This window comes from Elephantulus edwardii, unplaced genomic scaffold, assembly GCF_000299155.1.
Source record: "Elephantulus edwardii isolate Elephantulus edwardi_28Jun2011 unplaced genomic scaffold, EleEdw1.0 scaffold00004, whole genome shotgun sequence".
NCBI lineage: Eukaryota > Metazoa > Chordata > Mammalia > Macroscelidea > Macroscelididae > Elephantulus > Elephantulus edwardii.
The window spans coordinates 28,832,670-28,848,452 of NW_006399754.1; the positions used below are offsets into that span (position 1 = coordinate 28,832,670).

Here is a 15,783-nt window from a genome sequence, read left to right on the forward strand (position 1 = left end):
GAGAGGGGTGCAACAATGAATGAATGGAATCCCAAAATCTCTGTAGATGTTCATTGAAATGAAAAATAAACAACCTAAATTTAAAAAAAAAGGTAAAAATAAATTTTTAAAAAATTGTATTATACTTACTAAACTAAAACCCCTCAATACTTCAATTAGCCTATTTTCAACCAAATAATTGTATAGAAGTATGAAATATTTGATAGTCATCCACAATGCTATAGATATCCTCAAGGAGAAATTTCTGGAAGCAGATTTTTTTAAAAGTAAAAAGTTATTTCTACTGTTTCTCCTTTCATGTTTCTACCCCTTCTGTTTATAGCATTGCTTTCCGTAACTGTGACAGTGTCGGGTGTTCTGGTGACATAGTGAGTTGTACTGGTACTCCCAAGATTTTCTGGCAGTTTGAACCCTTAGTTACTTCCCATGAGAAAGGTGAGTGGAGTCTTTCTCAGCTGTGATCTAAAATTTCAAAAATATGATTGTTGTTTTTGTTAGTTACCTGTGATTTGGAAATGATTCATAGCTAAACTTCCAGCAGGTTTTCAGGGATGGAAGCAGTAAATTGCATCGGAGGAGAGATTCCCTCAGAGAAGCTGGTAGATTTGAAACACGTACCTTTGGGTTGGCAGCTCAGCTCCTTATCACTAAGCTATCAGAGCTCCCAAGAATATGATGTTGTTATTTCTTGTTATGAGTCATTGAGTTGACTATGATTCATAGCAACCTTATGAAAAATGACAACAAACCTTGTCCTATCCTGAGCCAACCTCACTATCTGTCACACCTGACTTCATTGCCACAGTCACTGTGTCAATCCATCTTATCTAAAGGCTCTGTCTCCTTGGGCGATCTTCTACTTTTCTAAGCACAAACCCTCCAGTTCTCCAAGTATGATGCCCTTCTCAAAAATGTACTCCCCGAAAACATGCCCAAAATATGTGAGACAAAGTTTCAAAATACTTGCCTCCAAGAAGCAACCTGGTTTCAGTCTCTCCAGGTTAGAGATGTGTTTGTTCTCTTGGCGGTCCTTGACATGTTCAATGCTTTTCTCTAGTCCCATGACTCAAGGCATCCAGGCTTCTATCGTCCTTAGTAAGTTTCTAGCTCTCAGATACATACAAAGCAATGAAGACCACTGCCTGGATCAAGCACACCTTAGTCTCTAGGAGGAAAATTATGCTCTTCAGCACTATGCAGAGGTCTCCAAGAGGAGACTTTCCCAAGACAATCCTGCTTTTGATTTCTTGACTGCTGGTTGTCAAGGATATTTATTGTGGATCAGAGCAAGGTGAAGTCACTAACAACTTCAATTTTTCTCCATCTATTATAATGTAGAATATCTATTAAAATGTAGAACATATCATCTGGGAGGCTGGGCTCTATGAGGACAAGTGTGACATCAGGATTGGTGGAAGATCTATTAAGAATCTATGTTATGCAGCTGACTTAATCCTGCTTGCTGAAACAGAGGAGGACCGGAAATGCTTACTGCAGAGGGTCAAGGACTGCAGCCTTCAGTATGGATTGAGGCTCAATGTCAAGAAGACAAAGATTCTCACTACTGGACCAATTGGTGGCATCCGGATGGATGATGAAGAGATTGAGATTGTTCACAGCTTTAGTCTGCTTGGCTCCACGGTTAATACTCGTGGCACCAGTAGCCAGAAAATTAAAAGACGTATTGCAATGGGAAAGTCTGCTGTTTGGGACATCTCCAAAGTAATGAAGAGCAATGGTGTCTCTCTGGAGACTAAGGTGCATCTGATACAGGCCGTGGTCTTTGCAATCACTTGTTATGCATCAGAGAGTTGGACAATGACTAGGAAGGATAGAAGGAGAATTGATTCCTTTGAGCTGTGGTGCTGGAGAAGAGTATTGAATGTACCATGGACTGCAAGGAAAACAACCAGATTCATCCTAGAGAGGGTTAAACCAGGCTGCTCCTTGGAGGCAAGGATTCTTTGGCTTCGTCTGACATATTTTGGACATGTTGTAAGGATGGACAGGTCCTAGGAGAGGGACATCATGCTTGGGAGGGTGGAGGGACAGTGCAAGAGGGGAAGACCCTCTATGAAGTAGATTGATTCAGTGACTGGGGTAATCGGGATGGGTTTGTCAGAGACAGTGCGATTGGCACAGGATAGAGCAGGGTTTAGGGCTGTTGTACATAGGGTTGCTATGAGTCGCAAGTGACTTGACGGCACATAACAATAACAACATTACAATGTTGGCTATTGGTTTGGTGGTGAGGATTTCTGGGTTTTTGGTTTTTTTTTTATTATGTTGAGATGCATTCTCGTCATAGTCCTCAAATTTCTGTAGCAAATATTTCAAGTTATCCTCAGTTTCAGCTGGATGGTTGTGTTAAGTGCATAAGACAGTTTGTTGAGGAGTCTTTCTCCAATTCTGATGCCACATTCTTTTTCAAAAAAGTCCAGCCTCTCAAATGACCTGTTAAATGTACAGATTGAAAAGGTATAGAGCAAGTAAGCACCCCTTTCTTGATTTTTGAACCATGCAGTGTTCCCTTGCTCTGTTCAGACAGCAGCTTCTTTGTCTAGGCAGTTCTGATGTCCCAAGAGTAAGGAATTGTGCTACCAACTCAGAGGTATAAGGTTCAAATCCACCAGTTGCTCCGCAGGTGAATGATGGGCAATCTCTTCCCATGGCATTTACTGCTTCTGAAAACCCTCTGGAGAAGTAACTATGACTTGGTTCCAACCCAACAATATCAATATCTAATAACAAAAACATAATGAGAGGTTCTCCATTAGTAGGAACTCACTCTTTGCCTGAGAGGTGATCACATTCACCTGTTGAATAATTAAGCCAATTATTCTAGCTTCTCTGTAACATCTACAGAGGTATTTTAAAAACTTATTTTGATATATTCTTTTTGAGGTTCAGGATTTTATTATCGCTCAACAGTTTAAAATGTCAGAATTCAAGTTGCATTCTTGGTTCTTACATTACAGGCTAATACTCATTAGCCAAATATGTAAGCCTAAAAAAGTCTCATCCCTGGGAAAATTACCTCCTCTACCAACATGTTCATTTCAATGCTAAGATACATGTTATAGGTATATCACATTTAAGAAAATAATGTGGTTTGAAGTTGCCTCAAATCTAAAATAATGTGATTGATTTTCTCAATGCAATTTTCACCAGAGACATTTCATTAATACAGTTATTGCATAACAATAGGTGTATCTCAGAGTTAAGTGTCTCTTCACGAGCTATAAATAAGACAACACTGGCTTCTAGGTGAACAGTTCTAGTTGTCGTTGAACAGTTCTGCTTCTTTCCATTTTTCTCTAAAGTTCTGGTGCCACAAGATGTGAAACATCTGTTATGACTCAGTTTTGGTTAATAGTTCAACCCTTCTCTTTAATTACCTGGAAGAGAGATTTATTCGATGTGATGGCAGCTCCTCTGTGGTTCCAAGAAAAGTGTGAGGAAAAGGAATGCAAATTCAAGAATATGAACCACAAAGACAAGAAAACTTCTAAGAAAAAGAAAATCATATAAAAGCACACCCAGGGTGGATTACTAGAGAGCTAAGCTAACCATGAGTTTAGGGTATCAACAAAACTAGGCAACTAGTTACTCACAGCAAAGATTCATCAGCAACAGGCAGATAGAACTCAAAAAAGTAAAGTTGTCGTCAAAGCAAACTGCTCCATCACATACATATGTGTTAACTTGAACTTGAAGTTGTTGCAGTTATGAGAGAACACAGGCTATTCAGGCTATAATCCCTCTCACTTCAATACCTTCTTTGGCTTTCGTCCTCTTTGATCCCCTACCGTGTAATTGTACTCCTTGTGTTGATAAGTATCTTGACAGTATACTATTTGCTTCCAGTCAGTAAAAAGTGGGAGTGGACTTTTGACCTTCACTCTTGCTCTATTTGCCCAAGAATCCGCTAATCCACAGGCCATGAGTTTGTATCCCCCAGGCATTTTTACAAGAAAGATGAGGCTGTATGCTGGCATTGACATTGTATAGCCTTGGAAACTTGATGCGGCAGGTGAGCTCTGTTCAACTCTGCAGGGTTGCTAAGAATGGGATTGATTAGGTGGCAGTGAGTTTATGGTGTTGATGCCACTGAATACAAAATGAGTGGATGCTAGACTGGGTATGTGCGTAGATAACAGGACTCTCATTCATGACACAAACTTGTACCTCCATGTCTAGAGACCTAGCAACTTCAGTCAGAAGGACCAGCAATGCTCTTTCTGTGATAGAAACATGGGAGTGTGTTTATGTGCATTTCTTGATTAAAACAAAAACCTAGTAGGAACTCCAGGCCAAGATGACATGCAGGAGTGAGGGATGTAGAAAATGTAAGCGAGGGCAATGCATTCTATCAGGTTACTTTTCATCTAGATGGTGTTTACCTTCAGAGTTATGCTCTAAATTCTGTAAATAATATCCTTAATTTTCATTTTAAGATATGTTCAGCATATGAATGAATGCAATCTATTATATAGATAATACGCTATAAACATATATAATATAAAGTAACACAAACATTGTGCACAAACTACTGCATATATTCACATTTATCTAACTTGAACGTTCCAATTTATGAATCAAGTACATTTGGGTTTTTTACAGAAAACAATGCTTGATTTAATTTATTGGGCCATTTATAATTATGCCATGTATTATCAAATAAGTATCAAACAGAAATATTGGTCATTTAAAACAAAATTTATGAAAGTCAGTTTTTCATTTGGAAAGAATAATTAATTTTTATATTGATTATTGGAATAGTTAGGTTCACTTACTCATTTATACATTCTAAAACATGCAGAATATTATTTTTACAAAATATCATAGTATACAGTAAAAAGAAAAATTTATTGTCTTCCTTTCAGTAATATTTTTATAATACAGTTTATCTAGTTATTTGATATTTTGAATTTAAGTACTAATATAATTGCATTAAAAAGAAGTTACATCATAGATAGCTATGACACACACAATTAAATATACTTTTTTTGTAATTCTGATATAACTATAAATGTGTGAGGACACAAAGAAGGTGAACATAAAAAGAGCAATATTTAGGATTACTCTTGGCATCCGCTTCCTAAACAACATGCCTCCGGAAACTCTATGGACTTGGATAAATGTTGATAGTTGTAGAGGGGTTTCAGGCCTTTGTTCTTAGGGTCGCTATGAGTTGTGCTTTCCTCTGAGTCATGACTGCTCAAAGGCAATCAAAAACAACGACACCACCCTTGATCCAGCTCTGGTCACACTCCAGGAGATTACCATACCATTTCTGTAATGTCTTTATAATTAAAGGCAAAAGTGTTCACAAGAGGCAATGATTTATTATCAATGCCATTTTCAGCTTTAATTATAAAGAATTGCTGATATGAACCTGTTTTGAGTACATATAACAGTTTGAAAAATATTAAAAAGGAAAAGCAACATATTTACGAAGCAATGCTATTATAGATTTAACATTATTATGAAGCAGACTTCACTTTTCAATCTCAGTTAACATTGCAAAATATTTTTTAGAGGACACACACATGCTCAATTAGGTGCTTTGACTATGAAAAGATATTGAAATATGATAAATTTGCTTCTGTACAACAATGAAATAAATGATGCTAGCATTATTTAGTTTATTTGTAATTCCTTTTAGCTTCCTATATTGTACACCCATGCCTGTATGGTATTATTATAATAATAAAAACTGATAAGAGAATGCTTGCTATTTTTTCATAGAAAATTAGATATAGTCGCCTTATTTTTTTCTACACATTAAATTCCATAGGTAAAAATATTTGCTCACAACTAGTGACTTATTTTTCAAAGCTATTGTTTTTGTTGTTGTATGCCATTGAGTTCTTTTCTACACATTAAATTCCATAGGTAAAAATATTTGCTCACAACTAGTGACTTATTTTTCAAAGCTATTGTTTTGTTGTTGTGTGCCATTGAGTTGAAGTTAATCCATAACTCTCTTTATGTGGCTATTTAGAGGTGGTAAATCATATGGGAGGAGAAGATTCATCCTTCCACTGAGCATTTGGTGAATTCAAACATGTGCCTTTGGGATTGCAACCGAGACCCTAGGAACAAAAGGCCTGAAGCCCCTCTACAACCACTGACATTTATCAAAGTGCATAGAGTTTCCAGAGGCGTGTTATTTAGGAAGTGGTTGCCACTCCTGCTTCCAAGGGTAACCCTAAATATTGCTATTTTTTGTTCACCTTCTCTGTGTTCTCATACATTTATGAGTTATAAGAGAATTACATAAAATAAATATATATGTAAGTGTGTGTGTCGTGGCTATCTATGATGTAACTTCTTTTTAATGCAGTTATAAATGCAAAGCTTTGGGATTACTACTAGGCCATCAGAGTTCTCTATATTAGCATTTTAAAGTATTGCTTTGGTTCATGTTTATGTTAACATTATTTCCTCACTCATAAAAAACAAATCATAAATACTATTGGACATTTTTAAAATCAGGAAAAGTTTCAGCACTGTAACCTTTCTCCATACCTATTCAATTAGTATGCTAAGCATATCATTTGAGAAGCTAGGCTTTGTGGTATCAAGATTGGAGAAAGAACTTATTACAAAAGATCAATGACTACAGTCTTCAATATGGATTACATGTCAATATTAAGAAATCAAAACCCCTCACCAGTAGTCCGATAAGAAACATCATAAGAGATGTAAGAAAGATTGAACCTGTCTGAAATTTCACTTACTGGAATCCTGTCATAGCAGTCAAGAGAAGGAGATGTAGTGCATTGGAAAAGTTTTCTCTGAGTCCTCTCCAAAAGACTGCAGAACAATGACGTCAGTTTATAGACCAATATGAACCAGCTTCAAGCCACTGACTTTTCAATCACCTTGGATGCATCTGAGAGCTGACCAATGAATAAGGATGATGGAAGAAGAATTAATGCCTTTGAGTAATGGTGTTGAAAATTCCACATACTGTCAAAAGAATAAACAGACATAACCTGGAGAAAGTGCAGCCAGAGTGCTCCCTAGAGGCAAGAATGATGAAGCTTCAGCGCATATAATTTGGTCATTTCTTGAAAAAAGTCAACATGCTAAGAAAGTTGTTGGGTCTTTCAAAGAGAGAACATTATTCAACGAGACGGATTAACACAGTGACTATGACAAGGAGTTTAAGTGTCTCAGAGATGTTAGGGGTGGAGTGGGACAAGCCAGCGTTCAGAGCTGTTGTTCCGATGAGTTGTACTTGACTCTGTGGAACCTAACAACAATACAAATAATATTTCAGCCTCTAACTCAACAAGAACTTCCTTTCTGAATAATACAAACTATACTTGATTATTTATGTTTTGTTTTGTTTTTTTACTAAAGTATCTCCCAGTAGAAAAATTGTGATGTACAAATACATGACAGATAATGTTCTTTAAAATGTCCTAAATCATGTTTCACGACTCTTCTGTCCATTTTCTGCACTGTGGTAGCTTGTGAGTTATTGTGATGCTGAAAATTGTCACCAATATGTCAAATACAAGCAGGGTAATTATGGTCGGTAAGTACCAGTGTATCTTCCACACTAATGCAGACTAAAAAGCAGAACTTGCCATGGACTTCTGAAATAACAAGTCTTATAAAACCGTGTTGTTGTTGTTGTTGTTGTTAATGTGCTGTCGAGTCACCTGTGACTTCTGGTTAGTGTTGTAAGATGAGTCCCTCTTGTTGGAAGACAATCAAAACATGATTGGGTAAGTGTTGCTTCCTCCAAGTAGAGTCTACCTAAATGACACAGATAGGATAGCGCTTTCACCCAATAAAGGACCTTCATTTGATGATACAGCGAGGCTCAAGATAAAGTGCTGCAAATATTTATTAAATATTTGGACATGGAGAACATGGTGGAGGTCCTGATAGATGCATAAGACAGAGCCCAGTTCCAATCTGTTGTTCATTGAGTCGCTTTGAGTTGTAGTCTACTCATAAGTAACTAACATCTAACTAACTCATTGCCATTGAATTGGAACTGACTCATCGCTGACTATCTGGCGTGTTTTGAAAGGCTGTGAAGTGTAAGGGAGGAGACCGACCATCTTTCTCTTGTGGATCTCTGGCAGATTCAAACCAATTGCATTCTGGGTTGGCAGCACAACTCCTTACAGCAACAGATAGCTTTGCCTTAACATTTCTTTAAGTTTGCCTTAACCTGGCTTTAATTCTCTAGAAACAAGGAAACTGTCATAAAGAAAAAAGGCTACGTTTTAAAATTCCTGATCACCAGACATTACTTTTTTTTCAAATGTAAAGTTGTTTTGCAGCATAAGAAACATTTTTAATGATGTTTGATATCTGATTGTGCATGACTTTTTTTGACACGTGAAATATTTCTACAATATTACAGAGGAAATAATTGTTGAGATAGAATAGCAAACAACTCTGGGTTAATAGTAACAAAAGTTAAGTCTGTTGACAGAGAGGCACTGATGTGTTCTAATTTGAAGTTAGAGAAGTCGCATGAATGGCTTAGTTTTATTTGAGTCTAAATATTCCTATGGAGAAAATAAATGGACATTTAGACAAAGCAATCTGAAGACAGAAGAATAGCTAGAGGATGAGATTTCAATATGAGCTGTATTGAAGATCAAAGCTTCTACAAAACAAACTTTAAAACGATATACAAAATACAAACTTTATACTCTCAGCTGGGAAATTACAAAGTTATAGACACAATAGTAGGTAAACAATAATGAAAAGCAAAACATAAAGACATGAAAGGTTTCTTATGATTTTTAATAAGATTAAAAATGTTAGAAATACCACATAAAAAGATAAATGACATTGTGGCAAAATGACATGGAAAAACCAAGAAAAACAAATGGTTCAAAGGAGCCCCACTCTTTATTAACAAATCTATTTGATTCAGCTCCTAAAAGAAGAACTATTTAAGGACATTCTGAAATCTGTGTCTGTAAGGTAATCAAAGCAGTCTCTCCACCTCCCAGGAAGTGAAGCACGCACCGAGCCTGGAGAAGACAGAGTGTGGTGTCTGTCGACGTGTTCAGGTTAAGCAGTCACAGCTGGGGACAGGTCCAGAGGAAGCCTTAAATCATTAAGCAAGCTGACTAGCAGTGTGGATGTTCCCAAACACGATGAAAACTGTCTTAGTGTCTTCTCCTGTCAGGTTTTTAATTTGAAGGAAATGAAGGGAAAGAGGAAGAGAATGCAAATATTAAAAGATCATATTTGCATTATGTAAACAGGTTGCCTTGAATCCTGTGAGAAGTATTGGAAACGAGGACATAAATTATAGTGTTGCGAGCATTTAAAAAAAAAGGCTAGGGCAGTATTTAGACTATAGGACATTTTTTGGTGATGGTTGTTTAGCTTTGTTTGGTTTTGTGTAATGAACAGTATAATCTATGTTGTTGTTGTTATTAAGTGTTGTTGAGCCATAGACGACTCCTAGTGATCGTATGAACAAAAGACCTGAACACTTGTATAACTTTCATCTTTGCATCACAGCAACCATGAGTCACCTCTGTACAGTATATAGACAAACCAGTGCTATACCACTTAGAAGAACGTTTTCCCAAAGGAATTAAAAACAGGCCTCAGGGCCACAGATTAAAATCACCCACCTTTAGCTTGGTAGCACTGCTTTCTGTCCAGTAGGCCAACTGAGCTCTCTTGTTGTTGTTGTTATTGTTGTGTTAAGTGTCGTCGAATTGTAGACAACTCAAAGCGACCCTATGAATGAAAGACCTACATACTTGTATAAATTTCATCCTTTCTCCAGGTTCATAGGGTTTCCGGAGACAAGTCATTTCAGAATTGGATGCTACTCCTGCTTCCAAACTTGTTTTAATCGGGGAGCTCCAGCAAACACTCTCCACCATGGGTAACCATTATCACATTTGACACATCAGTGTCACAGTGTTCAGCTTCACAGCAACTATGAGTTACCTCTGTCCAGCAAATGGAGAGTCTAGTGCTATACCATTTAGAAGAATATTTGACCAAAAACAATTAAAACTAGGCCTGAGGGCCGTAGATTAAGATCACCTACCTTTGGCTTGGTGGCACAGCTTTCTGTCCACTAGGCCAACTGAACTCTCTCTATGTTGTTGCTGTTAAGTGCCGTCGAGTCACAGATGACTCAAAAGCCATGTTATGTTAGTGAAAATAAAATTATGTGGTGCAGCAATTGATCACTCAAACTGACTTTCATAGCCATTGGTGTTTATTTCCACCACATGGCAGATTGGGATTATGTCAATGACGTGAATAATGTGTATATTTCTTTTTGGGTGGGAACTTGTAAACATGGTGTGTCAAATGATAAGGGATTGTTGAGCTTTGCCTCCCTGTCAGGCTTAAATTGAGCAGATTCAGGGGTAGAAAATGGAAATCTCACTATCAGTAACAGAGAAGAGCGTGGCACATTTCCATTTGTATCAGAAAGCCCTGTGTGAGTCAGACTGGGACTTAGAACAAATGCAGAAGTAGGACTAGGATTTTAGCCGTTTAGAGCCAGAGGCCAGGGCCTTTTATCAACCTTACTGGAGTCCAGGAAGGGCTGGAAACAGATGAGGGAGAAGTTAGGTCATAAGAGGCAGGACTAAAAGAAAGTTGTAACATCAGCCCAGAGCCATGAGAATAAATGTCAGGGGCTGTAAGCATACCTGAGATGCTATCGTGACAGAAGAATTCTATCAATATCTCACAATAGGAGTCCAAGTATAGTCCAGCAGTCCCAAGCTAACAAAACACATTCCTTAATCACTAAAGGTCCTGCTTTCAGTTTATGAGTGCAAATTTAAGAAGCCTCTGTTTTCCTCAGCTTTGTCTCAAAGGAGATATAAGTCAGCTTCACCTTAAGGAAGTCCTTAACTGTAGCCTTTCTCTCAGGACTCCTCTACTTTTACTTTGCCACAGTGTCACAATCCCTCCACTCCCATCACCCATCACCAGGGTCTCACTCTCACCAGGTGTCTTTCTCCTTTCTCTAGTCTCCTTAAAGTCTTGCAGCATAGAGTGGGAAACATGCTCGCGTGCTCGCTCGCTCTCTCTCTCTCTCTCTCTCTCTCTCTTATCCTAGTCCCACAGCTATTGATGATTTACAGGACTATTAAGGTAGCTGGAGACCAGAGACAGCTGTTAAAAGCTAAAAAAGCCAACTTTAAACTAACAATGTACCTATTAAACATCATACTTGCCAGTACTGCACGTGAGTTCTGGGCGGCTCTTGTGATGAAGTAAAGAATGTAGTGCCAGAACTGCCAGAGCCCTTGGAGTGACAGTGTTAGATCTGGTAGAGTTGGGAGTGGCGAGATTCGGGCATGCATGATCTCACAGGAGTCAGTTTTGTGTAATGGAGCCTGCTGATGGCTACTGTTACCACTTGTGGAATTACTGAAGGTCAGGTGCAGCTTCTCCCCCCTTATCCACATTATTGTACTATTACCCTTTTGTATTCTTATATTATTCTACCTTTTAAACTTTCCCTCCTACCTCAACTCCATGAATAATCACTGCCATCTTTCCTTCATTTGAAAGTAATAATCAAGGTAGAGGTCCTTAAGGAATTCCGAGCACACAAGACCAACCTGCTTATTGCAACCAACATCGTGGAGGAGGGTGTCAACATACCAAAATGCAACCTGGTGGTTCGCGTTGATTTGCCCACCGGGTACCGCTCTTACGTTCAGTCTAAGGGGAGGGCACGGGCCCCGATCTCTAATTACATCATGCTGGCAGACACAGGCAAAATCCTGAGCTTCGAAGAAGACCTCAAAACCTACAAAGTTATTGAAAGGATCTTGAGAAATAAGGGTCCCAAGTCAGTAGACACCATGGAAACTGACATTGAGCCTGTCGTGGACAATGATGATGTCTTCCCCTCTTATGTGCTGCGGCTGGACAAGGAGGGCTCGAAGGTCACCATCAACACAGCCATCAGCCACATCAACAGATACTGTGGTCAATTACCCAGTGATCCTTTTACTCATCTGGCTCCTAAATGAAGAACCTAGGAGTTGCCTGATGTTACATTTTAGTCAACTGTTTATCTGCCAATTAACTCACCTCTTCAAGCCTCCATTGTTGGCCTTCCATGAACTGCCTACGGTTGGCTGAAAGAGTTGTGGCTCTGATTTGCTGTGAAAAACTGCACAAAATAGGTGAACTGGATGACCACTTAATGCCAGGAGGGAATGAGACTGTTAAGTATGAAGGAGAGCTGGATCTCCATGAAGAAGAAGAAACCACTGTTCCCGGAAGACCAGGTTCCACAAGACGAAGGCAGTGCTACCCCAAAGCAATTCTGGAATGTTTGAGGGACAGCTACCCCAATTCTGAGCAGCCCTGCTACTTGTATGTGATAGGAATGGTTCTAACCACCCCTCTCCCAGATGAACTCAACGTCAGAAGGCAGAAGCTCTACCCGCCCGAGGATACCACCTGATGCTTCAGAATCCTGACAGCTAAACCCATACCTCAGATTCCGCACTTTGCTATGTACACACATTCTGGAGAGGTTACTATATCCATTGAGTTGAAGAAGTCTGGTTTTACTCTGTCTGTGCAAATTCTTGAGCTGATTATACTACTTCGCCAGTTTATATTCTGACATATTCTTCGGCTTGAAAAACCTGCACTAGAATTTAAACCTACGGAAGCTGATTCAGCATACTGTTCTACCTCTAAATGTTGTTAATGGCTCCAGCACTTTGGACATCGACTTTAAATTCATGGAAGGCATTGAGAAATCTGAAGCTTGCATAGGCATTCCTAGTACAAAGTATTCCAAAGAAACCCCATTTGTTTTTAAATTAGAAGATTACCAGGATGCAGTTATCATTCCCAGATACCACAACTTTGATCAACCGCGCCTAATTTATGTGGCTGATACACTGATCTTAGCCCGCTCAGCAAGTTTCCTTCCCCCGTGTATGAAACGTTTGCGGAATATTTTAAAACAAAGTACAACCTGGACCTGACCAGCCTCACCCAGCCCCTGCTCGACACCGACCACATGTCCTCCAGACTTAATCTTCTGACACCTCACCATCTGAACCGGAAGAGAAAAGCACTGCCCCTCAGTAGCACTGAGAAGAGAAAATCCAAGTGGGAAAGCTTGCAGAACAAACAGATGCTGGTTCCAGAGCTCTGTGCGATCGATCCCATCCCAGCATCACTGTGGAGGAAAGAAGTCTGTCTCCCCAGCATCCTCCACTGCCTTCACTGCCTTCTCATCGTAGAGGAGCTGCGAGCACAGAGAGCGAGTGATGCTCCTGTGGGCGGCAGGGCCTTGCCTGCAGACTTTAGGTACCCTAACTTAGACTTCGGGTGGACAAAAATCTATTGACAGCAAATCTTTCATCTCAATGTCTAATGCCTCTTCAGCCAAAAATGACAATTACTGGAAGCACAGCACAATTAGAGACCCTGAAAATGCTGCACATCAAGGTGCTAATAGACCCCTCTTCCTTGGGAACCCCGACCAAACATCTGTGAACTGTAGAATGCCCCTCATCGAGTCACCTGGTAAGCTCCAAATTGAAGTTTCAACAGATCTCACAGCAATTCACGGTCTTTCTTACAATAAAAACCTTGCCAATGGCGGTTATGATTTAGCTAACAGAGACTTTTTGCCAAGAAAATCAGTCGAATTACTACAAGCAGGAAATAGCTGTACAACCACCCACCTCATACCCCATTCAGAATTTCTACAATTACGAGAACCAGTCCAAGCCCAGCGATGAATGTACTTTACTGAGTAATAAATACCTTGATGGAAATGCTAACAGATATACCTCAGACGGCAGTCCCGCAGTGGCCAGGACGTCTGGCCAAGCACTCACGGGCGGGCAGGAGTCGGAGCAGGGCCCCTCTGCAAGCCACTCCTCGAGGAATCTGGGCCTGAACCATGGACTTACTCTTCAGGCTCTGACCCTCTCCAATGCCAGCGATGGCTTCAACCTGGAGCAGCTGGAGATGCTCGGCCACTCCTTCCTGAAGCACGCCATCACCACGTCTCTTTTGCACTTACCTCGATGCTCACGAGGGTTGTGTGTCATACACGAGAAGCAAAAAGGTCAGTAGCCGTAATCTGTATCGTCTTGGAAAAAAGAAACGCCTGCGCGGCCGCATGGTGGTGTCCGTGCTCGATCCCCCCGTGAGCTGGCTTCCCCCTGGCTACATGGTCAACCGAGACAGAAGCAGCTCCGTCAAAAGGGAACGAGATGAAATGACAAAAGACCGCGTGTGGGCTAACGGCAAGCTGGAGGACGTCAGTGGGGAGGACGAGGCCGAGGTCCTGATGTGGAGGACTCCCAGGGAGGAGGCGGACTATGAAGACGACTTCCTGGAGTACCACCGGGAGCAGCACATCAAGTTCATCGACAACATGCTGATGGGGTCTGGAGCGTTCGTCAAGGTCAGCCTCACGCCCATCGCCCCCACCGATGCCACATACGGGTGGAAGATGTCCAGGAGTCCATGCTGGGCAGCCTGCGGTGCCCCTCGGACCTCAAGGGCTTCGACTGCAGCTCCCAGGACGCCATGTGCTCCCTGGAGCCCAGCAGGGCGGTGGAGGACGACGACTTCATTGTGCGCCTCTGGAACCCGTCGGAGGAGAGCTGGGCGTGGACGCAGGCAGGCAGGCCATCTCGGACGACCTGCACCCGGAGCAGGGCATCGCCGACTAGAGCATCCGGGCTGCCCGGAGGCCCTGTGGGGCTGCTACCTGACCAGGGGCGGAGAGAGGGCCGCACAGCTCTTCCCCTGCTCCCTGGCGCTCAAAGTGCTCCCCGTCGTTAAGCGGATGGAGCGGGGGGACAGGGCTGCTCTGCGGCCAGCAGAGCGGCCTCCCAGCCAGCGGGGTGACCGCGGCCACCTCCTGCCCCTCTGCGCCCCGAGACCTGCAGTACGGCTGCCTGAAGATCCCGCCACGCTGCACATTTCCACCACCCGTGTGCGGATAAAACGCTGCCCCACCTCATATCTGGCTTCGACAATTTAGAAAAGAAAATCAGCTCCAGTTTCCAGATCCAGGCTCTACCTCCTGTGGGCCTTTACGCGAGCCTCCTACCTCTGCAACCCAGTTCCTGATTGTTAGCAGCACCAAGACTTCCCGGGAGGTGCGATTTTGGACTGACTCATCACCAAGCACCTTGAGAAGCCCCTTGGCAGCACTCCCCGGGGGTCCCGACGGACCTGCGCTCGCCCTGGTCCACACCGCCCCCTTGGCATTGCTGGCCGGGAAGGAGGACCGCCACTAGCACTTTGAAGCCTTGTCCCCCGAGCTCTTCCATGTCATCGACGACTTGGTGCAGGTCCAGCTGGAGAAAGACGAGGTGCAGGGCGTGGATTCCAGGGCAGGAGATCCTAGGAGGATGAGGAGGATGAAGAGAAGGAAGAGGACATCCAAGTGCCCAAGGCCATGGGGGACCTTTTTGAGTCACACGCGCGAGCCATCCACATGGACAGTGGGATGTCTCTGGAGACAGTGTGGAAGGTGTACTATCCCATGATGCGGCCTCTCATAGAAACATCCTCTTCACACGTGCCCCTCTCCTGTCCGAGAATTGCTGGAAATGGAACCAGAAACAGCCACGTGTAGCCCGGCGGAGAGAACTTCTGACGGGAAGGCCAGAGTCACGGTGGAAGTCGTGGGCAAGGGGAGGTTTAAAGGTGTCGGCCGAAGTTACAGGATCGCCAAAGCGGCAGCAGCAAGGCGGGCCCCTCCGAAGCCTCAAAGCTAGTCAACCTTAGGTCCCCAATACCTGA

The 15,783-nt window shown here is 41.9% G+C and overlaps 1 pseudogene; it reads left to right on the forward strand.

Annotated features, from left to right (window-relative positions):
* The window catches only part of LOC102866781, a 26,201-nt pseudogene extending 10,418 nt beyond the window's left edge, over positions 1 to 15,783 (forward strand).